This window comes from Rhineura floridana, chromosome 4, assembly GCF_030035675.1.
Source record: "Rhineura floridana isolate rRhiFlo1 chromosome 4, rRhiFlo1.hap2, whole genome shotgun sequence".
Lineage (NCBI taxonomy): Eukaryota > Metazoa > Chordata > Lepidosauria > Squamata > Rhineuridae > Rhineura > Rhineura floridana.
Genome location: NC_084483.1, coordinates 22,468,579 through 22,495,281, shown reverse-complemented (window position 1 = coordinate 22,495,281; position 26,703 = coordinate 22,468,579). Strand labels below are relative to the sequence as shown.

General features: G+C 41.4%; 1 protein-coding gene across 3 annotated transcripts in view; it reads right to left on the bottom strand.

Annotated features, from left to right (window-relative positions):
- VSNL1 (visinin like 1) overlaps positions 1-26,703 on the bottom strand; it is a 180,400-nt gene that overhangs the window by 113,087 nt on the left and 40,610 nt on the right. Inside the window, exons 1-2 of one of the 3 annotated variants that reach the window (XM_061622632.1) lie at positions 16,470-16,497; positions 15,673-15,789 (exon numbers count right to left, since the gene is read on the bottom strand). The exons of 1 other annotated variant lie outside the window; for it this stretch is intronic. The gene's annotated coding sequence lies outside the window, so the exon portion shown is untranslated. One more of the 3 variants, XM_061622633.1, reaches the window with a different exon arrangement.

Genomic DNA, 26,703 nt, shown 5'->3' with positions numbered 1-26,703 from the left:
ACATCCAACCCAATTTCAGTGAGTAATTTATTTGTTTATTGTTTGGTTTATATCCTGCCCTTCCTCCCAGCAGGAGCCCAGGGCAGTAAACGAAAGCACTAAAAACATTTTAAAACGTCATGAAAACAGATTTTAAACTACATTAAAACGAAGCATCTTTAAAAACATTTTTTAAAAGCTTTCAAGACATCTTTTTTTTAAAAAAAGGTTAAAAACATTATTTTAAAAAAAGATTTAAAAACATATTAAACAGCAATTTCAACACAGATGCAGACTGGGATAAGGTCTCAACTTAAAAGGCTTGTTGAAAGAGGAAGGTCTTCAATAGGCGCTGAAAAGATAACAGAGATGGTGCCTGTCTAATATTTAAGGGGAGGGAATTTCAAAGAGTAGGTGCCGCCACACTAAAGGTCCGTTTCCTATGTTGTGTGGAATGGACCTCCTGATAAGATGGTATCTGCAGGAGGCCCTCACCTGCAAAGTGCAGTGATTGACTGGTTATATAAGGGATAAGACAGTTTTTCAGGTATCCTGGTCCCAAGCTGTATAGGGCTTTGTACACCAAGACTAGAACCTTGAACTTGGCCCGGTAGCAAATGGGCAGCCAGTGCAATTCTTTCAGCAGCAGGGTGACATGTTGGCGATACCCTGCCCCAGTGAGCAGTCTTGCCGTCGCATTTTGCCCCAGCTGCAGCTACTGGACCAACCTCAAGGGCATCCCAACATAGAGCGCATTACAGTAATCCAGCCTAGAGGTTACCAGTGCATGGACAACAGTGGTCAGGCTATCCCTGTCTATGTCATCAGGCCGCATCAACTGAAACTGTTCCCAAGAAGTTGCAGCAGATGTTGCAATGGACACCTCACTGGGGACTACAGTAGATGTGCATGGGGTATCAAGACTGCTACGGAGACAAGCAACTTTACCCTCAAAGTGCCTTGCACAGTGGGCCTCCGAAGGGTCTAAAACTCCATTTCCTGGAGGTGATGTCAACATACCCCTGACAATATGGAAAAGCTCCACTGGACAGCTAATAATAATAATTGACAGAGAGAAAACACACATGGTTTGGTCTACCTTCACAGACAGTAGCTTGGGAACAACAGCAATTGCAGCCACACTTCTCAGTATGTGAATTCTCTTTTACCACTATTGGGCAATAAACAAACCATCATACAAACAACAAGGTGCATCATCAGTGGGTTTAACGAGGTTGAGTTGAGCGCATGGAACCACTCTTATTGCTTTTATGGATGTAAAGGAGTAAAGTCAGAGGTAAATGAAATGCAAATAGAAAACGAAAAAAAGACAGTGATGATTTCCTAAATGCAATACCATACTAGCCACAACAAAATTCCTATGAGTAAAGTAGAAAACTCAGCATCCCGCAACCAGTCAGGATTCCTAACCAAAAACCAAAACTAAAAAAACCTGTAGCTAGTCAGCCGAGGTCACAGAAATCCCCATACAGCACAACCTGACCCAGGGACTGCAGTTAGTGCAGAATGCTGTGGCACGATTGCTGACATGAGTGAGACCCTATCAGCATATAATATCTCTGCTCTGAAATCTGCACTGGTTGCCGATTTGTTACCAGGCCAAGTTCAAAGTGTGCTGCTATGTTACAGGTGCCACATAGTACTTGTTCTGCTCTTGTAAGAAATTGATCCTTTAGTGTGGCAGCACCTACTTATTAACGTTAGGCAGGTGCCTTCATTGTACTCTTTTCAATAACTGCTAAAAACATTTTTTGTTTAGGCAAGCCTACCCAGGCATGTAGAAGCTACTGTGCTTTTTATCTGTTTTTAACTCATTGTTGGTTTTATTATTTTCAATGTTTTTGAACACTTGTATTTAACTGTTTTTGCCAATAATTCTATTTTATTTCCTACTGGAAACCGCTTTGACTTTTTTTTTTTACAATAAAGTAGTATATAAATGTTGTAAGTAAAATACATAAATAAATCTCAGAGTCACTGCGGCCCTTTGGTCTCTTTCCTCTTTTAGGAATCGTTCCTTTATACCGACAAGGGCCATTCAATGCCATCTAGCTCAGTACTGATGACATGAACTAGCATTGGCTCTCCAGGTTTCCAGGCAATAGCCTTTTCCAGAGATTGGATTTTGGACCTTTGCATAAAAAAGTGTCTTTTAAAATTGCTCTTTTCTATTCACTAATGAATGCATAACATACCTAGGGCAGATCCATACCCTGCACTGAAAGCACATTCAACATACATTTGAAGAACATGAATCCCACCAAAGAATCATGGGAACTGTAGCTTGTTAAGGGTGGTGGGAACTATAACTGTGAGGGGGAAATTACACTTCCCAGGATTCTTTGGGGGAAGTCATGCACTTTAAATGTGACTTGGATGTGCTTTAAATTATGTGGATCTGCATTACTTCATAAACTTTACTTGAATATAAATCATTTTAATTAATTTTTTAAAATGAAAATCAGCTATAAAGTTTACTTGGTGACTGTGGCTTACTCACCATATCTCAGCCTAATCTGCCCTCAGGGTGAAAACAATAGAGGACCATCACTACCCAAGCAAAAAGGGCACGCTTAAAATGTAGAGGAAACAATAACGTACAACCATAGTGTGAAATCAGATATATATCGACACATAGTATGAAGAAATATTTATATAAGCATGCATGTCAAATATGTTTATTAGTTACATAACCTGTAAAAATATTAATAGTGCAATCCTATGTATGTTTACTCAGAAGCAAGTCCCAATGTATTCAATGGGGCTTACTCAAACAGGGAAACGTGCACAGGACTACAACCTCAAATGATAAGGTACTTTCCATTTTTCTTTTCTTTTTTTAAAAAAAATATGTTTTTAAAGCTTTTTTAAAGAATGTTTTAAAAGGTGTGTTGTTTTAATATATTTTAAAGTCTGTTTTTATGACATTTTAAAGTGTTTTTAGTGCTTTTGTTTGCCACCCTGGGCTCCTACTCTGGCATGAATGGTAGGATATAAATCTAATAAATAAATAAATACTTCACTCACCCAACCCAAAATTCAGAATCATGCAATTTTAAGCTGTTTTGCAACCGTTTTATACTTCTTTTATGGTTATTGGATTTTAAATGGATATATTTCTTGTTGTGAGCTGCCTTGGTTTCCAATCCTACCTCACAGGGTTGTTGGAAAGATTCCATATCCAAACATACTGGGGATGTTAAAATACACCCCCCCATATAATAGTTTATTGTGAAAGCCAGTTGGTCACTACAGAAGATTTTTTAAAAAAAATCAGTATTAGTTTCCTACCAAATAAATGCATTGACCTTTGGGTGAAGGGCAGGTAATAAATTCTAATTCTAATAATAATTCTAAGTAAAGGATTACAGATGGAGAGAAAGATTTACAACACAATGCTTTGCTCTGTTCACTCAGAAGTCCCACTGATTTACAGCACAATCCTAACCATGTCTATTCGAAAGTAAGTCCTACTGAATTCAATGGAGTTTACTCCCAGGTATGTGGGATTAGCATTGCAGCTTTACTCCCAGAAAAGTGATTATAGGATTAAAGCTTCATATTGGGAAGGTTTTCAAAACAGGCTGTGAACGAGACAAATAAACTGTCCTGTTCAACAGCTCAGTAAAATTTAAACTTATTTGACTCCTTATAATTAGAAAAGTATAACATATTGCAATGGCATCATGAGCTGCAGCACATACACTTTTTCAAATTTCAGTTCAAAAATTATTGGAAAGATAAAATGTATATATGCTATATTTCCAAGTAATTAAAAAAACCTGCATGTACACTTTTATAATAATCATAATAACTGAAATTATTTACTGTGTATGCTTACTACGATCATGCTGTGATCTTCAGTTCTAGATTTCCTGGTATATTATTATAGAATGGCAATATTGCTGCTGCTGAAAGTTATACACTTACTTCTGATGTACAGACAAACAGGAAAAGGAAACTGTTTTCAGGATTTGCAATGGGTTCTAGCTAGGGTTGACAGGTTCATGGCCTGAGATTTCTCCTGTATCTTTAGTAGAAGAGAAAGTCAGCCAAGTGCAGGTGTTCTTGCAACTCTGTAATGGGAAAAACCACAAGATGGAATTCTCCCTTCCCCCTGCACAACTTTTAAAGATACAGACCTCTTGGAGGCTGGGCCTGGCAACCAAGAGGTCTTCTGTATCTTTAAAAGTTGTGCAGGGGGGAGGGAGAATTCCGCCTTGTGGTTTTGCCCATTACAGGGTTGCAAGCACACCTGCACTTGGCTTACTTTCTCTTCTCCTAAAGACACAGAATCAGTCTCAGGCCATGAACCTGGCAACCCTAGTTCTAGCTAATGCCTGGAGGTCAGCAAATCTCTTGTCAATCACAACCCCAACTTCACTTATTGGCTAAAAACCTGAAAGGGCAGGGATTAGAGCAGCCGACTTCTAACAGAAGTTACGTGGGGGGGACTGCCATTTTGCTGTATATCTCTTGAACCGGACCACCTAGAAACTTGAAAAACCTGACCTGGCAACCCTAGAAGCTTGCTGTCTCTGACTGTGGTGGTACAGCATAGCCATTGTGGCTATCAAAAGCTGGTATGAACAATGGAGAAAATGTGTACAAGGGAGCAGTGATGGAGAAAAAGGTTTTCATATGGACTGGGCTTTCCTTTCCCTCACACATTCCCTGAGTCATGCAGCAAAAGAAAAGCAGTTGGAAAAGAAAAAAGAAAACTCAACTACAGGAGGAAAGGGTAGGAGAGTGAATTATTCTGCTTCAACCCCAAATAGCTTAAATGTCTTAAAGGAAGGCATAGATTGCTGTCAGGCACTTTAAAGATAAACTTTCCTGTTAGGAGGTGGGTATATACTGTAACATTTTGTTGCAGGTCTCACTTGTGGACATATAAAAAAGAAGATAAAGATGAATTCTGTATCTAACCAGCACCAACCAGCACTCTAAGCAGCACTATCGCATACCCCTAAGTCAAAAATGTTAACTGCTCATGAGACTAAATAGTTGCCCAGCCATGTTACCTGCATGCAGAGTTTTTGCTGTGTGCTCTCCGCATTTGCAATCATCTTGGTAATAAAGTCGTTTTCTGTCATGTCACTTGCCTGGATGTAGTCTAGCATGGACTGTACGTTTACACCAGAATGAGCATTCAAGTCGGGCTAATACTGTTGAAATGACACTTGGAAGTGATTGGTGTATGTTAATGTACTTTATAGACTACAGCAAAGCCTTTGACTGTGTAGATCATGAAAAACTATGGAATGCTTTAAAAGAAATGGGGGTGCCACAGCATCTGATTGTCCTGATGCGCAACCTATACTCTGGACAAGAGGCCACTGTAAGGACAGAATATGGAGAAACCGACTGGTTCCCCATCGGAAAGGGTGTGAGACAGGGGTGTATTTATCACCCTACTTATTTAATCTATATGCAGATCATATCATATGGAAAGCGGTATTGGACCAAGATGAATGAGGTGTGAAGATTGGAGGGAGAAATATCAATAATTTAAGATATGCAGATGATACCATACTGCTAGCAAAAACCAGTAATGATTTGAAACGCTGGTGAAAGTTAAAGAGGATAGCAGAAAAGCAGGACTACAGCTTAACCTCGCCTCAGTTGTTCATGCTCTGGTAACTTCTAGGTTGGATTACTGTAATGCGCTCTACGTAGGGCTGCCCTTGAAGACAGTTCGGAAGCTTCAGCTAGTGCAAAACGCAGCAGCCAGACTGCTGACGAGGACCAGCCGGTCAGCGCATATAACACCTGTTCTGGCCCGTTTGCACTGGCTACCTATTTGCTTCCGAGCCAGATTCAAGGTGCTGGTTTTGACCTATAAAGCCTTACATGGCGTGGGACCGCAGTATCTTGTGGAACGCCTCTCCCGCTATGAACCGACCCGGTCACTTCGCTCAGCGTCTAAGGCCCTCCTCCGAGTACCAACCCATCGGGAAGCCCGGAGGACAGTTACTCGATCTAGGGCCTTTTCTGTAGTGGCCCCCGAATTGTGGAATAGCCTCCCCGAAGAAATACGCCTGGCGCCGACGCTTCTGTCTTTTCGGTGCCAGGTTAAGACCTGGCTATGCTCCCAGGCATTTTAATGAGTTTAATGTTACAATTTTAAATCTCTTTGTTTCAGTTTATTTATTGTGATATTTTGTATTTCTGTACTTTTAATCTTTTGTACACCGCCCAGTGAGCTATTCGCTATGGACGGTTTAAAAATGAAATAAAATAAATAAATAAATAAACGTCAAAAAGACTAAAGTAATGACAATAGAAGATTTATGTAACTTTAAAGTTGACAATGAGGACATTGAACTTGTCAAGGATTATCAATATCTTGGCACAGTCATTAACCAAAATGAAGCCAATAGTCAAGAAATTTTTTAAAAGGCTAGGACTGGGGAGGGCAGCTATGAGAGAACTAGAAAAGGTCCTCAAATACAAAGATGTATCACTGAACACTAAAGTCAGCATCATTCAGACCATGGTATTTCCAATCCCTATGTATGGATGTGAAAGTTGGACAGTGAAAAAAGGGGATAAGAGAAAAATCAACTCATTTGAAATGTTGTGTTGGAGGAGAGCTTTGCGCATACCATGGACTGCAAAAAAGACAAATAATTGGGTGTTAGAACAAATTAAACTGTCACTAGAAGCTAAAATGATGAAACTGAGGGTATCATACTTTGGACACATCATGAGAAGACATGATTCACTAGAAAAGACAATAATGTTAGGAAAAACAGAAGGGAGTAGAAAAAGAGGAAGTCCAAACAAGAGATTGATTCCATAAAGGAAGCCATAGACCAGAACTTACAAGATCTGAACAGGGTGGTTCATGACAGATGCTCTTGGAGGTCACTGATTCATAGGGTCACCATAAATCGTAATTGACTTGAAGGAGCATAACAACAACAACAATACAGATTATCTTCCAGGCAGCATTTATATTGTGATCCTTAGCAGAAAAGATACAATGGACTCCATTGATGATATGATAAATATAGAATTTATAGTACAGTAGGGCCCCGCTTATACGGCGGGTTAGGGACCAGGCCCCCACCGTAAAGCGGAAATCGCCGTAAAGCAGAACCCATTGACTTTAATGGGTCGCATCACGAGAAAATGCCGCAAAATGCCGCAAAACTACAAAATCGGCTTTAAAACGGGGAACTTCCCGATTGAAAACTGCCGCATCAGTGGAACGCTGTAAAGCAGGGCCCTACTGTACAGTATTTATGATATAAAATGGTAAGAAATAATGTAATATCAACAGTAAAATACATACCTGTAGATATACAAAGAGAGTACCACAAAAATTGAACCAACATCCTGTATTCTAAGGAGTTTGTTTTACATTTTTGTGTGCAGAAAATAGAAATACATTCTGAAGGTGGATCCACACATATTTTCCCCACCTGATTCTATTATAATAATGCAACTCAAAACTGGTTTACTTCCAAGCTGTCCTCTATGCCCAGTTTAATATGTGACATTGCGATACATATGCAGACACACAGAGACAGGCCCTCCCTTAGCCTGTGCGGGGCCTGGGGCAAAAGCATAGTTGGGGGCCCCCCACATTAGTGTTGCCATATTCCAGTTCCACAAATCTGGGCAGGCTAATTTGCATATTATGCAAATTATTTGCATATTATTTGCACTTTTGCATATTATTTGCACATTATGCAAATATTTGCATGTTAATATTTGGATTGTCCAGTTGTTTTGTTTTTGTGCCTAGGAATTACCACTGTCATGCCCGCCCGACCCTCAGGGTCCCGGGAACATGCATCAGGCTCAGACCCCCACCCTTAGGGAAATGAGACTGGAACCGAAAAGCTATTACTTCACCCTTGCCAAGGCTGTGTACACTCACAACAACCCTGCAAGGTAGAAGGTAGGCTGCCACCACCCCTGTATACTGGTCCACTCAGAGCCAGGGGATCTCTGAGCCCAGAAGGTATATAAAACCAAGGTCCTAAAAGGCAAGAGTCACAGTTACACTCCTTGCCAGGCACCTCTGGTTTAACACTTAAAATCCAAGCTTTTAACTTCTTAACCCTCTTTGGTAGTGAGTGACTGAGGTTGGGTCAAAACACTGAATTTAGAACCACCCCTTCTCTCAAATGAACACACCAGGTTAAATAGAAGTAGCTTTATTAAAATATATAAGTGCACATATCATATAGCAGCAAGTAATCCTTTAAGACCATTCACCCAACAGGGGTTTAGGTTCTTACAAGAGAATTCATACACACAACAAGAAAATAATAAACTAGCTCACCTAACTACTTACATACGAGGTAGTTGGTTGCGTGGCACCTCTCCTAAGAGAGATGGATGTTCAACATAAAGCAATGGAACCAGACATAGGTTGCCTTCCCATAAGCAACCCCAGGAACCATAAGGCAGAAAAGGTTTGGAACTCTGGTGCCAGTCAGCATAGGCAGAGAACAGAGAACAAAAGCTGTGGGTCCCTAGCCCTATACTTAAGGGAAAAAGATCCTAACGGTCCAAGATTAATTGACCAATCAGGAATTGACTGATGTAACTTTCTTCTCGATGTTTCTCACATTTTCGCGCCTTCAGGCCCCCCTCCCAACGGTGTTTTCCAACTGCATAGGCCAAGGATGACCTTGGGTGCCAGGCACTGGCTAATCAACAAAGATAAACAGGTGCAGCTTGTTAAGGCTTCTTCTAACCGTCTTCAGCTGGGAAAATGAAACTTAACTTTGCAAATTGGCAAGGCCTGTCCTTTCTGACTATAACCATCTCCCAGAGTCCCTTACTGGAACCAAAGTGTTGTCATCAGATTTCTAATAACTCATGACCATTACAGGTTCATGACACGCCCCTTTTTAGGAAGATGATGTCAGAACTCTGAATAGTTCTGCGTCATCGCCACAGCAACCAGGAATAAGGGAACAATCAGAAAAAAAATTCCATCAACATTACAATACAGCATATAAAAAAGAGAAGAAAAAACAATTTAATACATTTTAAGCAAGTGAGCTACTTCTTGTCTTATGCCTTCTAATTAAGTTCAAAGTTACAACATAACAAACAATAAAGGAGAAAAAAAAAAGAAATAAGGGACCCCTAAAACACCCCCCAAAAAAAAAAAAAAACTTTATTATCAAAAAAAAATAATAATAAAAAAATAGAATAAAAAATGGGGTGATCCAAAACTGGTCCAAGTTCAAAAAAGGTCATAAGCCGTAAAATCTTTAAAAAGTCCATAAAACATGTTAAAAGCGTAAAAGAGTAAAACAAGGTCTAAAAACGGTCCAGAGGTCATCAGAGCCGGAAAATCAGTCCGTGGAATAGGCATGAATCAAATGTCAGTCAACGGGAACAGGTAACCGAGATAGGGCATCTTCAACAACCTCCATAGCAGGAGTGCAAGTCAAAACCAGGTGTTTCCTAGAAAAATATTGCTTCATCATATTCACATGGTATACTTTAGGTTTCTTATGGGATTTAGGGTCAATTAGCAGATAGTTGGTGTCGCTCAACTGGGCCTTGACAATCAAAGGGCCTTCCCAGGCCACCGACAACTTATTGTCTACTTGGGCCTTTAGTACCAAAACTTCTGACCCCTCAACAAAGTGTCTTTCTTTAGCGTGAGCATCATAATGGGCTTTCTGCTGTTGTTGAGCCTCCCCCAAATTCTCATGAGCGACAGCCAAAACATCTCTTAAAATATTCTGTAACTTCTGGAGGTAAGTTACTACCGACACAGGCATAGCTTCCAACCTTCCTTCCCACTCATTCTTGAGTAATGACAAAGGCCCCACCAGATCCCTTCCAAAAACTAGCTGGTTGGGGCTGTAGCCCAAGCTGGCAGAGGGAGTAGCCCTATAGGCGAACATCAGGAAAGGTAAAGCTACATCCCACTCTCTAGGATGTTCTAACACATACGCCCTTAACATTTTATTAATAGTGGCGTTCATTTTCTCACATAGCCCATTCGAGGAATGGTGACCAGCAGTCGTAATATGATGTTCCATACCAGCAAGTTCCCAAAGTTTTTTAGTTAACTTGGCCACAAAACTCGGCCCTCGGTCTGACAAAATAGTCTTGGGAAACCCCCAACGCGAAAATAACTCTAACAAGGTTTTAGCAATGACTGGGGCAGTGATGGAACTCAAAGGAATAGCTTCAGCAAATCTCGTGGCAAAGTCAATTACAGTCAAAATAAATCTTCTCCCAGTCTTAGTCGGATTAAAAGGGCCGATCACGTCCACAGCCACTTGAGCAAAAGGTTCTGCCACAATCTGGGATACTTGTAAGGGTGCCTTGGGGTGATCACGCGCATACCCAAGTTGTTGACAAATATCACAGGATTTTACATATTCTTTAACAGTCTTAGCCACTAAGGGCCAATAAAAATGCTGGGTAACAGAAAACAAAGTCCGTTTCACACCCAGGTGCCCCGCAGTCACAACATCATGGGCCAGCCGCAATACATCCAGGCGAAAAGGTTTTGGCACAACTAATTGTCTGACTGGTTGCCAGTCCGTAGAATTCCCCCCAGGTACATGTTCTCGATAAAGCAAGCCTTTGTCCCAATAAAATCTCACTTTCACAGTCTCTGATAAGGCAGGAGGGCTTCTCTCGGCTTCTTCTCTGCAGTTTTGCAAACTCTCATCCTTCAGTAAAGCTGCCTTAAAGGCTTGGGAGCTGGCTGCCGGTAATTTACATTCCTCCGTCTCCCCCACACTGGGTTGAAAGGAGTTTTTTCCCTGTTGTTCGGGCAGGGTCCCAGCCCTCCCAACGGCAGCCCTCTCTTCCTCGCCACCCAGAGGCCATTTCTCCCCACAGTCTTCCATAGGTTGTGACAAAGTTTGAGACCTGGTAAGAGCGTTTATTTTCGCTTCACGTACAGTCTCTTGATGGCTTAGGAACAACAGATCAACTCCTATTAAAACATCCCATAAATGGTCATCCGAATGAACTATAACTCTATGGCGTCCAGTCCAGCCTCGGTATGAAAGCACCACATCAGCTACAGGCACTTGCACTGTCTGCTGGCCATACGCTGTGACCGCCACTTGTAACTCTGGAACATATTGCTCCGGCTTAACCAGCCGTTCTGCAATACTGGTAATTTCTGAGCCTGAATCGATTCTTCCCTTGACCTTAATACAGTTTACATATATGGATTCGGAAAACTGCGTTTGAACCCATTCTTTACATTCCGATGAAAGGGGTCCTGGAGAGTCTTTCTCTGGAAACAAACTATTCTTTACTCCTCCCTCTCGATCCCCTGACACAGTCTGTACAACACTCACCGGCAGGGCTTTAACAACTGGTCCACGAGGAGCCTCAGGACGGTCTTGTGAATTTGGGGCAGAAAATACAAAATCCGATTCTGCTCCTTCATTCTCCTCGGCTGACGACCATGAAGAAAGTTCAGGAGGTTCCGCTCCAGGGGACGTTAAGTCTCTCACGCGTGCAACTGGAGCAACCTTTGGGTTCTTCCTTCCAGCAGGATTGGGCTTAGACAAGGTTTTAGAACAGGAATTAGCTTTATGTCCAATTTGCCCACATTTAAAACAAATTATTTCTCCACGGGGCTTCTCTTGCAATGCAGCCTCGGGCCGGGCGGAAGACACTTTGAAGTAGCCAGCAGGCCCCCCTTCCTCTTCCTTCGCCGGTTGCCCTGGTTTCTGCATACCTGCGGTCTCTCGCCTCGGCGGTTTCACAGGAACGTACTCCGGTCTCCGAAACAAAGTATACTTTTCTCCAGCTCTGTTTTTAAACATACGATCTGCTAGCATGCCTGCTTCAGTCAGAGAACGGGGCTGCTGGTCTCTGACCAGAGCCATCAAATCTCGAGGGAGGCGTCTGTAAAACAGTTCTTTTGCAAACAGATCTAAAACCTCCTCTCGGGTTACAGCCTCGGCTGTGTCAGCCCAACGTTCCACATTTCTGCCCATCCGTGCAGCAATGGCTGAGAAGCTTTCCCGAGACTTCTTCTGGTCTGTTTCTAAATGCCGAAAACAATCCTCTGAAGTTAGCGCAAAATGAGACTTGGCTAAAGCATAAAAGTAGTCAAAATCATCTACATACTCCAGTGGCAAAGAGTTCAACAGTTCTCTCAACTCGCCTTCAGCATTAATGCGTAAAGCACTCATCCAGTACTTTTTAGGCACACCTTGATCTCTACAAGAGTGAGCAAAAACTTGGAAGAAGGTAAAAATGTCATCTGTCTCACGAAAGGTCGGAAAGGATTTTTTATGGAGGTCTGGTCTTCCTCCTCGCGGTTGTTGCATCTCACGAGCAAAGCTTTCCCTACTCCGGCGATCTTCCTCCATAGCCTTGAACTGCAGGGACAACAGCTTCATTTGCTTAGCCAGGTAGCGCTGCATGCTCCTAGGCAGCTCTTCCTCATCCAAATCTGATTCCTCCTCATCTTCGCTATCCTCAGTTTGCTTAGACACGAACTCCTTGTTATCCACAGAAGGCTGAGGTATAAACGACAGAGCAGCAGCGCCTTCTTCCAGCTGAACAAGCTGACTAGGCAACGCAGTGTCTGCCAGGAGCACATCCTCGGCTCCATTCTTTTGAGATCTGGTTTTTATCTTTTGCGACATTCTGCACTAACCTTACTACCCAAAGTAACAAACAATTGTGTCAGAAGTCTCTTTAAAATTTACAACTTGCTGCAATGCACTTATCTCACACAGCGTGTTCACTTAAGAGCAGGAATGGCTTCGATCCCACCGCTGCCACCATGTCATGCCCGCCCGACCCTCAGGGTCCCGGGAACATGCATCAGGCTCAGACCCCCACCCTTAGGGAAATGAGACTGGAACCGAAAAGCTATTACTTCACCCTTGCCAAGGCTGTGTACACTCACAACAACCCTGCAAGGTAGAAGGTAGGCTGCCACCACCCCTGTATACTGGTCCACTCAGAGCCAGGGGATCTCTGAGCCCAGAAGGTATATAAAACCAAGGTCCTAAAAGGCAAGAGTCACAGTTACACTCCTTGCCAGGCACCTCTGGTTTAACACTTAAAATCCAAGCTTTTAACTTCTTAACCCTCTTTGGTAGTGAGTGACTGAGGTTGGGTCAAAACACTGAATTTAGAACCACCCCTTCTCTCAAATGAACACACCAGGTTAAATAGAAGTAGCTTTATTAAAATATATAAGTGCACATATCATATAGCAGCAAGTAATCCTTTAAGACCATTCACCCAACAGGGGTTTAGGTTCTTACAAGAGAATTCATACACACAACAAGAAAATAATAAACTAGCTCACCTAACTACTTACATACGAGGTAGTTGGTTGCGTGGCACCTCTCCTAAGAGAGATGGATGTTCAACATAAAGCAATGGAACCAGACATAGGTTGCCTTCCCATAAGCAACCCCAGGAACCATAAGGCAGAAAAGGTTTGGAACTCTGGTGCCAGTCAGCATAGGCAGAGAACAGAGAACAAAAGCTGTGGGTCCCTAGCCCTATACTTAAGGGAAAAAGATCCTAACGGTCCAAGATTAATTGACCAATCAGGAATTGACTGATGTAACTTTCTTCTCGATGTTTCTCACATTTTCGCGCCTTCAGGCCCCCCTCCCAACGGTGTTTTCCAACTGCATAGGCCAAGGATGACCTTGGGTGCCAGGCACTGGCTAATCAACAAAGATAAACAGGTGCAGCTTGTTAAGGCTTCTTCTAACCGTCTTCAGCTGGGAAAATGAAACTTAACTTTGCAAATTGGCAAGGCCTGTCCTTTCTGACTATAACCATCTCCCAGAGTCCCTTACTGGAACCAAAGTGTTGTCATCAGATTTCTAATAACTCATGACCATTACAGGTTCATGACAACCACCAAAAACTGGGGAAAGATGTGAGAAATCTTTTTTAAAAAAAACTTAACATTTTCAGCCTTAAATGCCTAGACTCTAGTTTCCAACACTATGGAATGTTGATTGATTGATTAAGAGGATTTATATCCTGCCCTTCTGCTGTTAAAAACAGAGCTCAGCACAGCTTACAAATATAATAAAAACAATAAAAATACACAATCAATATAAAAACATAATAAAAACACAAAATAGCAACAAACATAAAGTAAGTCAGGGCAGCAGTACGGTTAACCATTACATATACGATATATTTCAGAGATGTGGTGGGTGGAAAAAAACAAGAAGCCAAAATGTTAGGAAAAGGAGTCTTTCACACCACATGCTCAGTTGTAAATACTGTTGCAGCAAGTTTTACAAGTTCCTCCAGTATTCTACTGGTGCAGGCACTCAGACATTCAAAGTATCTGCATGTTTCTTAGGTTTTATAAAAACAGAGCTTTGCTTAACTCAAAATTTCTTCTCCCTTTGATCAACCACATCTACACAGGTTCCACCTCCATACTCAAATGAAACTGGGCCTGGAAGTGTGCAACAACCCCACACATACCTTGCTAATTAGATTACCAATGCCAGGATGTCTGTCTTATTGACTACTCTCCTGTCCCCCCCCCCGGGCATCATGAAAGACCCAGTCCTGGGCTCAGAAAGAAAATAAATATCTGGTCCTCTTCAAAGTACTGATAAGCCTCTTGTTTTAATTAAAATAATAATTATAAGTTCTTGCTCTTATCACTAATGGGAGTTAATTATCTTGCATATGCTGCTGTTGCTTCTATGGCTATAACGGAGTGAGGTTAAATATAAGTGAAATGCAAATAGGAAAAAAACAACACAAAAGGCAGTAACACTTTCCTAAATGTAATACCATACCAACCACAACAAGATTCCTATGAGTAAGGCAGAAAACTAAGCATCTCACAACCAGTCAGGATTCCTAACCAAAAACCAAAAATAGGATAAATGAAGAATATTTATATAAGCATGACTATTTATTATTTACACAAACTGTAAAGATATTTATAGTGTAATCCTAGGTTTACTTATTCAGAAGCAAGTCCCAGTGTATTCAGTGGAACTTACTCAAACAGGGACAAAACTGCAACCTCAACTGATAAGCAACTTCATTCACACAACCCAAAATTCTGAATCATGCCACTTTACGCAGTTTTGCAACTGTTTATACGTGTGTTTATGGTTATTGGATTTTAAATGGCTTTATTTCTTGTTGTGAGCTGCCTTGGTTTCCAACCCTACTTCACAGGGTTGTTGGAAAGACTACACACACACACACACACACACACACACACACACACACACACACACACACACACTGCAGATGTATAAATACATACAGCCCATATAATAGTTTATTGTCAAACCAGTTGGTCATTGCAGAAAAATCAGTATTAGTTTTAAAAAAATCAGTATTAGTTTTTAAAAAATCAGTATTTGTTTCCTACAGAATAAATACTGTAATACCTAAGTAAGCCCTGCCTACTTGCTTTAAAATAGGACTGGAGGGGGGGGGAGACAGAAAGAGAACACAAACACAATTCTTTTTTACATTCACTCCAAAGTCCCATTGATTTTCAGCACATTCATAACCATGTCTACTCAAAAGTAAGTCCTATTGAATTCAATGGGATTTACTCTGGAGATATGGGATTAGCAACGCTTTTACCCCCACAAAAGCAAGTATTGGGAAGGTTTTCAAAACACTGCCCAGGATCTGACTCCTACACACAAGAGGGGAAAAAACTGAAATGTATATACTTACCCAATTTATGAGATTTTCAGATAAACAGGGGGGAAAACCACCATTTTCTGGCCTTGCAATGAGGTTTTGCAGACACTGCCACAGGTCAAGCAAATACTTCACTGATTGGCTGCAATCCTGAACGGGCGGGGTTAAAGATACAAAGTGCTATACAGTAGTTTAAAAAAAGATTTAACGGGGGGGGTGGCCTGACATTTTTATGTATATCTCGAGAACCGGACCACCTAGAAACTTAATTGAAAGCTGAGAATCCGGGCCAGCTAAGGGGCTAAACGGGCGCTGGGTGGCATGCAAAGAATCCGGGTAAAACCCAGCTAACCAGGCAATATGGCAACCCTACCCCACATTCAGGCAGGGAATTCAAACCTCCTGCCTAAAAGCTTCACAAACACCTGCTTCACAGCTGATGAGCGGAGAGGGGAAAAACTGCTCAGGCACGCAGCCAAAGAGCGGGAGATTCCCCAAGACCGGGAAGCGGCTGGTGAAACTGCATGGCTTAAAAGAACCCCCCCCCGCAGACCAGCTTCTCACCACCAAGCGCGGGGCCCCCCCAAAGCATGGGGCCTGGGGCAACTGCCCCCCTTCCCAGTGCCTAGGGGCGGTGCTGCACACAGACATACACACAAACTATCCTACACTCCCGTGCAAAATATTCCATGCAACCATTTCTTGTTGCATAGAGAACAGCATTTGCCCTAAAGACCTGAATCATTGAGAACAAGCCTTAAATGTTGGCTCCTGCAAGACTCAAAAGACGCTCAGTCTCCTCTTATCTCCTTTTAACTTCTATTTTCTACCTTTCTTTTAGGAAAGAAGCCCAACAGTGGCAGTAATCTGACCTCACACAACCTCTTCAGTTGTAGCAGGGCAGGTAGTGGCTTGCCATCTCTACAGCTGAAGTGGTATCTTATGACTTCCATATGAGGCAGAAGTAGCTGGCTCTTCCCATCTTCTCAATGAAACCACTCCCCACACCGACAACTTTTCTGTAAGGCAGGCACATGGTTGCACAATATCTGTGAACTCAAACACTAATAGGATCCTTTTTCTATGTGTGTGGGACAGGAAGGGGCAATTTCCCCCCAGATCGTGCTTGGGGAAGGTTGGATAACCCTCTTCTCATATGCTGCAGACCCAATGACAATCACAGGACTCCATTCCTCATATTAAAATAAGAAAAAATAGACATAGCTGCACATTTAGCATAACGTGTAATTTAACCCTGAGGATGCCGTCTTCAGGGAATTTGGTGCCCATGCCTCCTTCTTGCCAGTACTATTCACTGCCCTAGCATGCCACATTTATGCCCAAGCATTGGCAACAGTCAATTAACACATCAACAATTACAGGTCTTGGTTTCGTGCTGGTGCAAGAACTATGTTTGCGCCTTTGTGCTAGAATCAAGGCCTGTAAGCCTGCTCAGATGAAGTTCTGAGCAATTCTGGTGGCAGTTTGTAAAAATAAACCAGTAATTTGCATGTAAACCCAAGGTATATTCATCCCTAATATATAACTGAGCAAACTGCAAGAGATTAAACTCATGACTTGTACTAAATGAGCACTGTAATAATTGAAATCATATCAATTTGTAGCAGATAGCAATGGAAATAACACAAATTAGTTTAAAGTTTTTAGTATTCCCCCCTTCCCCCAAAAAAAGCTTCAGATGTGCAGAGGCTATTGCTCCCCAAGTATGTCCTCTTTTAATCCATTCATTATTAATCAGTCATCAGAACTGTCCTATGTGAATAGCGTTTGATAGTATTCAGTTAAATGCTGTGGAAATGTTACTTTTTTTTAACAGCAGCAAAATGAATAATAAACCAGTAGAATGAAATCAGTGCATTTATGCTTCAAAGTTAGACGTCAATGATGGTCAAAATGGTTAGTCAGCTAGGCAAGTCAACATATGATTCATACAGAAAAACTTGCTGTAATAATATGAAGAGAGAGAGAAGCAAGGGGGACAACTGACGTGTGTGTGTGTGTGTGTGAGAGAGAAAGAAATAATGATCAAATATGGAGTTTCAGTTTCAGCCAGAATGCCTTTGTGAGGATTTATTTTATTTTTCACATGTTTTAAAAAAATATATCAAATGTTATTTGTTTATCAAATAACAGTGGGGTTAAGAACGGAACTCAGCAGACATATGTGCTTTCCTTTCAAAATATTTTCCACTCCTTTCTAAAAGGACTGGGCAGAGGCAGGTAGCAAAAGTGAAGGTCACTTCTCCATGAGTGGTTTTTGCCTGTCACTTCACCTCACAAATAGATTATTACCTCTCTCTTCACCTCATAAATAGGAGGCATTGTTACTTCCTGCCTTTCCACCCACACTCATCTCTCACAAAAGGCTGATTCACGCAACCTTTGGGAGAGAAGTCAACTGTTTATATTCTACGTGGGCTGATATTTTTGATCAGCTTACTTCCGAGTCCTCTGTCATGAGCACAAACCATGATTCAACTTGCTACCATCCAAGGGAAGTGTGATTTGGACATTACAAGTGAGCCAAAGAGAAAATGCCTGACAGCACCTGCAGGGATACTAGTATAAGACAAACATGGGACACCTGTGGCCCTCCAGATGTTGTTGGACCAACTCCCACCAGCCCCAGTCAGCATGACCAGTGATGAGGGGTTGGAGTCCTACAGTGCCTAGAGGGCCTGTAGGATTCCCATCTCTGCTACAGGGACTTTTACTCATTCTGCAATACAAGAGACAATTATAGTCACCTCTCCAGTTCCACTCCTATACACACAGTCACACACAGAGCTCGAGTATGAGTAGGGTTTCCCATTGGTTTAATGGAACTGGGGTGGGCACTGCCCTGCACATTTATGCCTTTGCAATAAAAGCCTTTCCACCAAAGTGAACGGAGGAGCCTTTGCTTTCTGTACATCACAGCTCTAGAGCTCCCAAGGGACGGTTGGACAGGGATTATATATATCTTGGTCTGTACAAAACATCATTTTCCTCACTGGGTACCATTTGACTGGCACCACTATTTTGGGATGGTGTACTATGCTAACCACTATAACTCCTAAAATATTACATGATTTTAATACAATGTGAATATTTTCTGCAGCATTATAGTGTCCTACATGAGAGAGAGAAATTCTTAGGGGGGGGAGAAAGTTTTTTTTCTAACAAAATACTGCTGTTCATTCATTCATTCCATTTATATCCCATCTTTCCTCCAAAAAGCGCAGGATGGCATACAAACATGATTTTCCCCCTCCCGGATTTATAACACTTAGAGATCAGAACACATAACATTCAGAGTAATCCATCTCTATGCAAGCAAAGGAAAAGGAAAAGGAAATACAGGCATACCCCGCTTAACGTCGCTTCACTTAACGTCGCCTCGCTATAACGTACATGCTCCATACACCACCATACCCTGCTTAACGTAGGCGAGCTTTGCAATTACGGACACTTAATGGCATGACGCCTCTGCCATCTAGTGGTGATTGCAGTGCAGTACATGCATAGATAATTGTTTCACTTTAAGTACATTTTCACTTTACATACACACTCCGGTCCCATTGCGTATGTTAAAGTGGGGTATGCCTGTAGTGTGATATGCAACTGCAGGGAGTCCTTTGCTCCCACAGATAAATTACGGCCTTTATGGAGAAAACATTACTCTGAATTTTAAATTCATACTAGAGGAAAAGGACAGGGAACCTCAGGCAAAGGGATTGAATGAGGCTCTTCATGCCTCTCTATGTGGCCCTCGGGACTGTCCCCAGAACCTTCAACTGCCTGGCTCAACGGCTTTTGCTTGGCTGGAATGTGTCCTTAAATGATGACAATACCTTGATTGCCTGCATGGAGAAATGTGTATCGGTGGAGAAACTTTTGAATTGCTGGATTGTAGCCTACCGTACAAATGTGAAGAATCCCATCCATTGCTCTGCTCAGTTTTGTCTCTGGACCACCAATGGCATGTGGCCCTTGGGCCAAAAAAAGTTCCCCACTCCTGCTATAAGATGATGGCAAATGCTGATTTTGTTTTTCTGTTTTTTTTAATTTAACTTTGCAAAATGTTACACTTTTTGACATTTAACATATGAGGGATTTAAAAAAAATACTTTCACCCTGTTTATGGAATGTTGATAATTTGGCTGTGTAGAGATAATTAATTGTATGGTAAATTTAACCTAGTAGACATCTGGAGCAGATGCTTGTATCCAAAGTAGCATGAAATCTCTAGTTCTGTTAGCACAAGGATTTCTGATTGTGCAACAGTACTCCCCCCTCATGCCCCTCTAAAACTGTTCTGGGTTTTCCCCGAACCCTCCAGAGCAGATTTGGAGAGCGCAAGAGAGGGGGAAATTCCATTGAGCAAGCGTAAATCTTTGCACTAGCAGAAGGATGTCATTGGATACCACCCAGAGTTAAGAGTCATTTTTGTTCTATGAAATGATCCCAACGATGCATTTACAGTGCAATCCTATACCTATCCATTCAGAAAGAAACCTTTTAATTCAGTACGATTTACTATCAGGTAAAATGACTATAGCCTCATTTTGTTTGTTTAATATCTACTCTACCCTTTAGGCTTGCAGAAGCCCTGAACTGTGCTCTGAAGTCCCAAAGATCAGCTGACATCATTGTGATGTCAGGTGATTGACAGTGGGTGATTTTGCCCATCTGTCAAATTCGGCTTGTGGGAGACAGGTTAAGGGAGGAAAGGACCTGGCCCACTTAACCCTTACATCACCTGTGCCTTTGTGGATAACACTGGATCCAAGAATAGCCTCAAGTTGTGTACCTCATTCTTCAAGGAAAGCACAACCCTTTTGAAAACTGGTTGCAAACCTCAAACCAGATCAGCGGTCTTCCCAACCAACTGTATTTCCATCTTATCTAAATTAAATTTCAGTTTGTTTTCCCTCACCCATCCCAGAACTGCCTCCAGATACCTTTTTACTACTTACATTACCTCCCTAGGATTTGTAAATAGCTACTTTCTACATCATGTTTATTATTTATTTATCTCATTTTTATCCTTCTCTTCCTCAAAGAAACTCAAGATGGCTTGCACTCACAAGTTAGCAGAGTAGCTCCCCTCCCCTAAAAAGATACAGGAGGCTTATCACGACAGATGGTCACCCTCCAATTCAAGGAAGGTGACAGGGAGGTGGAGCTATTGTACTTTCCACATTTGCATGTTCTACTCATTCATCAACGTCTGCATAGGGCTACAGATTGTGGTGTACAACAGCCAGGAAGACTTTATATAGGGTGGGATTTGAGGGTAACAGTGTTGTGAAGACACTGATATATGAAGTGAAATATGTAAAATTATATGAGCATAAAAACATAAAACTACATTCTTCAGAGCACAGGCTGAAAGAAGTCCTGTTGAATACAGTGAGACTTGCTTCTTAGTAAGATGCGAATTGGATTGGGCTGCACACACATCAGATATGAAGTACAGAATTGACAAAACAAGATGATTGAACTTTGTTGTTTTCAGGACAGCTTGATCAAAAGCACATTTTGCTGTGAACTGTATTGTACGAGTGGGCAAGAAAATCACTGAAGGGCAAACAGAACCCAAGGAGCAAAAGTGCAAAGACAGTGAACAAAATCCAAACAAATCCTAAGCTTACTGCAGTGAATCAGAAACGAGAAAAACTGGCAAATCAGGTTAGAGGGTGAAGACCAAAAGAGGCAGGGAGTGCCAACTGGCAAGAAGCTGTCTCATCAGGGTATGGGTTGTATCTGTGAGTACAGCATTTTCAGAGTAGACTTAGTGAATCAATGGACATAAGTTAGCTGATGACTAACGCCCATTGATTTTCATTGTGTCTACTCTGGGTATGGTTTAGTTGGATACAACCCTATATTTACTTACATCTAAGAATGTTACAGAATTCTAGAGCCTACTAAGGAAGAAGCCCAAAGCAGCAATGTACTTGAGAAGTCAATCTTATAGAAAACCCATCAGTCTTGTTGTTGTTATGTGCCTTCGATTACGACTTATGGCGACCCTATGAACCAGCGACCTCCAATAGCATCTGTTATGAACCACCCTGCTCAGATCTTGTAAGTTCAGGTCTGTGTCTTCCTTTATGGAATCAATCCATTCCTCTTTTTCTACTACCTTCCGTTTTTCCCGAGAGCTAGTGTGGCGTAGTGGTTACAGTGTTGGACTATGACCTGGGAGAACAGGGTTCAAATCCCACACAGCCATGAAGCTCACTGGACGATCTTGGGCCAGTCATTGCCTCTCAGCCTCAGAGGAAGGCAATGGTAAACCACCTCTGAATACCACTTACCATGAAAACCCTATTCATAGGGTTGCCATAAGCGGTATAGACTTGAAGGCAATACATTTACATTTTCAGTTTTTCCCAGGATTATTGTCTTTTCTAGTGAATCATGTCTTCTCATTATGTGTCCAAAGTATGATAACCTCAGTTTCATCATTTTAGCTTCTAGTGATAGTTCTGGTTTCATATGTTCTAACACCCAATTATTTGTCTTTTTCACAGTCCATGGTATGTGCAAAGCTCTCCATCAGTCTTACTTCCAACAAAATGTGTGTAGGACTGGGATGAAGATGAGAAACATCTCTTTGCCAAATTTTCCTTCCTCTGGGTTGGTGAGGGCGGTGGAAGACTGGTGGACTGATACTGTTCAGAGAAATAAGATTTGCATTTGGGAAAAATAGTGCCAAGTAGAATTTAGCATAGATGGTTAAGCAAGTGAGAGATAACTCACAGCAATCGAGAATTAGCTGCAGGGAGAAAAATCAAGAACTCTATTTTCTCTTCTCAGCTAAACTGCATATTTTGCGCGTGAAGAAAGAGGGACAGAAAAAAAGGTATCCAAGGAGACAACAAGTACACATAATGCTTCAGGGCCCAATCAGCCTGAAGTGCACTGCTTAGCAACACTAACCCCGCATGACAAATCCTCAAGACCCACCTTTTGCTAGAAAACCCCGCTAACTAAATTGCTTATCAAAACTGAAATTAAAAAATTAAAAGGAAGATGAGATGGGTGCCAATAGGACCTGTCAAGTAACCTCTTACCCTTAGTTTGTATATTTCCTCAATCCACAGGGTCCTGTCTTGTTACATTCCATTTATATTGGAGGCTCTTTAGGGTACAGAGTGGATCTTCATGTCAATGACCAAGCAACTGTCTGTGTGGCAGGCTCATTAGAGGCTAATGATGATAGACATTAAAGGAATATTAAAGATGCTGAATAAGAAGTGTGAATCTGTGGGTCCTAATACATTGTAAGAATGAACTTCTCAGTGTCTATAATGTGTTGTATTTCACAATAAACACATGTTGTTTCTTTATCAATAAGAATAGTATACTTTAATCACCATTCCAGAGGGCACAGTCTTTACATATGCTTATGCTGTGCTTCACCCATCTCAACTGAACTCCAACTGCTCCTAACTGACCATTCCAAGACCTTAAAGAGATATTACATCACAGTGTCCAATTTGGGGTATTTGATCCCCCTCTCTCACAAATGAGGCTATGCAAAAATGTTTCCTATAAATGTACATATACACAGGCATTTCTGCAATACCCTTTGAAAATATATACACTTCCCCCCCCCCAACCTCTCGCAACATTGTATGACAAAGAATAATGACTGACTCAGGTTCTTCTTTGTTTTCTCTAGGGCAGTATATGGACACATCACTTCTGCCTCTTCATAGCCACACAAAAATGAAATACAGTATGTGAGTTAGAAACACATAATCGCCTCCTCTGATTCTGACGTTCAGGAGTGGTTTTGTAGCCAAACTGGGATCACTCATGGACAAGAGGCAGGTATCAGCAAGCTTGGGGAAAATTTAAGGTTTGCAGAAGTAACAAATGCTTTAGGGGGGGGAATTCTTAAGCTTTAAGGGAAAAAAATTCTTAAGTGGAAAAAAAATCCCAAAACAACCCAATGAGGACAGAATGTGTTTAGTGGCTACAGAATGCTAATGAACTGGGGTGTGTGGAACAGAAAACTACTAGGAGGGGAATAGAATAAATTACTGTGGAGGATGACATGGGTGACTGGCTGGGACTGGACCAGAAGCATTCCACACTGCAACATTGTGTTGCAAGTCCCAGTTCTCTGAGTGCTGGTCCTTATGTAGCCAGTGGCGTCACTAGGGTTGGTGTCACCTGGTGCGGTAACTCATGGTGTCACCCCCATGGACCTCCTCCCGTATCAGACCATACAGAATCCTTAGTAATGTTTTTTGTACTAACGTTACTCATAAATCGTAATTCCCATATATCACTGAATGTAATGGCAATAGTAGTGACATAAACAACTAGCAAAATTAAAATTACACCTTTAAATTACAATATCATACGCACAGCTCAAATTCTTGCTCTTATTACTAATGGGAGTTAATTATCTTGCATATGCCCATAGTACATTTTCAAATACTTTCAGACCCTCAGCAATTTTCAAGTGGTCTATGTAGAAGAAAGGTTTGGGAACCCCTGGAATAAGACACCTGCTTATGTCCCTATGCTGCTCTCCCCCCTCATTTAGGTGCCTGGGATGCATGCCTGTGGACACACCTACTTACAAATATGGAAAGTGATTCTTAATAATAAGTCTCCAGACACAAAGTTACATAGGTATTTATCAGTTGTTTAGTAGAAAATTCAGAGCTGCAGGGTCCCTTCATGATAGTTACAGCCACGTACACCCTTTTTTGCTCCTGGATTAACAATCAGATCTTTAATGCATTCTCTCACAACAACAAACATCTCTAGGAGCCAATCAGCATGAAAGTGGAGAGCGTTAGCAACTGAGAAGAGTCTTCTCAGTGGCTGACTCACCTCCTTTCACTCTCATTGGCTCCAATCAGCAGAAAAGGCAAGGAAGCATAGTAGAAGACTCTTCTCAGTGACTAACACACTCCCTTTTCATGCTGACTGTAGGATGCTTGGAGACATAGTGACCCTGCTCCCAAAAAAGCAGAGGGACTAAGACCCCCTGGGCGACTACCCTCCTGGTGCTTATGGACATGACCGTAAAATATTTTGTGACGTGCAAGTTCGATATTATTTATTAAGTGTGTTTAGGATTACACTGATGGCATTCCCAAATATGTACTTTCACACAGACTTTGGTTTTCCATAACACAATGTTTGTCCAAGCCTCCACACTTGGGGGGGGGGCACTACTTGCACACCCCTTCCATAAGCACATCAAAGTTGGATACACACCTGAACCAAGACAAAAAGGGCACTCAAAACAAAAAGGTAATTACAGTGGCTGAGTAGATCTTGTACAGTGGTTATACTGACTGGGCAGCCACTGTCCTTCATATTTTATAAAATACTTTTTCCTATACAAAGATTAAATTTCTGTGTATGAAAAAGTAATATATGAAGTGGTCTCAATAGTGAGAAAAGTAAACAAGTGAATGGTGATCCAAATGTTTTTCATTCTCACGTTATGAAGCTAGCTGCCAGATGATGTATCACCTTCGCTACACATGCAGCGTAGACTGAAAAAGCAGCACCCAAGCCACCATTCAATACGTGTAAATAAATACAAATTAAAAAGGGGGGGAGGTGAAGAGACCTTAAATGTGCTACTCACCATCTCTCAGCCTATCCTCCCCTCAGGATGAAATACAATGGAGAACCATGACCACCCCCAGGAAGAAGGGCACACTTAAAATGTAGAGGAAAAAATCATCTACAACCATAGTGTGAAATCAAATACTTATTGGGACACAGTATGAAGAAATATTTATATAAACATGACTATCAAATATGTTTATGAATTACACAATCTGTAAATATATTTATAGTGCAATCCAATGTTTGTTTACTCAGAAGCAAGTCCCAATGTATTCAATGGGCTTACTCAAACTGGGAAGTGTGCAGAGAACTACAGCCTCAAGTGATAAGGAACTTGTTCTTTTAAGTTGAGACCTTATCCAAGTCTGAGTCTGTGTTGGAATTGCTTTTTAATATGTTTTTAAGCCTTTTCTTTTTTTAAAAAATATGTTTTTTTAAAGCTTTTTAAAAATATTTTCAAAGATGTTTTAATATATTTTAAAGTCTGTTTTTATGATGTTTTAAAGTGCTTTTAGTGCTTTTGTTTGCAGCCCTGGGCTCCTACTGGGAGGAAGGGCGGGATATAAATCAAATAATAAATAAATAAACTTCATTCACCCAACCCAAAATTCAGAATCATGCCTCTTTAGGCTGTTTTCCAACTGTTTATTCTTGCTTTATGGTTATTGGATTTTAAATGGCTTTATTTCTTGTTGTGAGCTGCCTTGGTTTCCAACCCAACCTCACAGGGTCGTTGGAAAGACTACACACACACACTGCAGATGTATAAATACATACAGCCCATATAATAGTGTATTGTCAAACCAGTTGGTCATTGCAGAAAAATCAGTATTAGTTTTTAAAAAATCAGTATTCGTTTCCTACAGAATAAATACTGTAATACCTAAGTAAGCCCTGCCTACTTGCTTTAAAATAGGACTGGAGGAGGGGGGAACAGAAAGACAACACAAACACAATTCTTTTTTACATTCACTCCAAAGTCCCATTGATTTTCAGCACATTCATAACCATGTCTACTCAAAAGTAGATCCCATTGAATTCAATGGGATTTACTCTGGAGATATGGGATTAGCAATGCTTTTACCCCCACAAAAGCAAGTATTGGGAAGGTTTTCAAAACACTGCCCAGGATCTGACTCCTACACACAAGAGGGGAAAAACTGAAATGTATATACTTACCCAATTTATGAGATTTTCAGATAAACGGGGGGGGGGAACCACCATTTTCTGGCCTTGCAATGAGGTTTACTAGACACTGCCACAGGTCAAACAAACACTTCACTGATTGGCTGCAATCCTGAATGGGCGGGGTTAAAGCTACAAAGTGCTATACAGTAGTTTTAAAAAAGATTTAATGGGGGCAGCTGACGTTTTTATGTATATCTCAAGAACCGGACCACCTAGAAACGTAATTTTTTTTAAATTAAAGCTGAGAATCACCCCCCT